The sequence below is a fragment of the Microtus pennsylvanicus genome, chromosome X (assembly GCF_037038515.1).
Source record: "Microtus pennsylvanicus isolate mMicPen1 chromosome X, mMicPen1.hap1, whole genome shotgun sequence".
Taxonomy (NCBI): Eukaryota; Metazoa; Chordata; class Mammalia; order Rodentia; family Cricetidae; genus Microtus; species Microtus pennsylvanicus.
In genome coordinates this window covers 48,127,305-48,128,377 of record NC_134601.1, presented here as the reverse complement: position 1 = coordinate 48,128,377, position 1,073 = coordinate 48,127,305, and the positions used below count along the sequence as shown (strand labels likewise).

General features: G+C 40.1%; 1 non-coding gene across 1 annotated transcript; it reads left to right on the top strand.

Annotated features, from left to right (window-relative positions):
* The first annotated feature begins 259 nt into the window (after window positions 1-259).
* On the top strand, window positions 260-366 carry LOC142841945 (U6 spliceosomal RNA). The gene has a single exon (XR_012909170.1). It is a non-coding gene; the product is annotated as a U6 spliceosomal RNA (small nuclear RNA).
* Window positions 367-1,073: the final 707 nt, after the last annotated feature.

Sequence of the window (1,073 nt, the reverse complement as noted above, 5' to 3'; positions counted from 1 at the left end):
TCTTTATATTTGGAAAACTTTCTTTTATGATTCTACTATATATATATATATATATATATATATATATATATACATATATATATATCTTACCTTATTGATGGGAGCTATACTTTTTTTAAAACATAATTCACACATTTTATTTTTTTGTGTGTCCAAAGTATCTCACTATTATGTTTATGATTGTATTTTTATTGATATTTTCTTGGATGAAATGATTTGTTTCCTACATATCAAATGACTACTTAATCCAAAAAATTCTCTTCTCACTTCAGCAGCACATATAGTAAAATTGGAACCATACAGAGAAGATTAGCAAGGGCCCTGTACAAGGATGACACACAGATTCGTGAAGCATTCCATATTTTAATTAACAACCACTTGTCATTAATATCACATTGTCTTAATATCGATGGACTCAATGCACCTATAAAAAGACAGAGGCTAAGAGAATGGATACAATAACAGAATCCAGCCTTCTGTTCTATAAAAGAAACACAACTCAACCTCAAAGACAGACATTGCCTCAGAGGTCTTTGATGTGGGAGTGTCATATATCAATCTGTTGATTTCATTGGCTAAGCAATAAAGAAACTGCTAGGCCCATTGGATAGGCCCACCCTTAGGTGGGTGGAGTAAACAGAACAGAATGCCGGGAGGAAGAGGAAGTGAGCTCAGACTCCACAGCTCTCCAGTCCGGAGCAGATGCAGGAGAGACGCCATGCTACCTGCTCCAGGGAAGACGCACACCATGCCCCAGCTCCGACCCAGGATGGACTTAGGCTAGAATCTTCCCGGTAAGCGCACCTAGGGGCGCTACACAGATGATTAGAAATGGGCCAGAGCAGTGTTTAAATGAATACAGTGTCTGTGTAATTATTTCGGGGCATAAGCTAGCCGAGCCAGACAGGCGGCTGGGGTGTTTGGGGACGCAACCCTGCCGCCGCCCATATTACTACAAATGACGCCCAGACGAGGGGCCAACTGAATCCACAGAAAGCCTGAAAAAGCTTGGGAAAGAGTAAAGCATATTTTATTGATAGTAGTGATTTCTTGGGTCTACTCTGCTTGCTAGA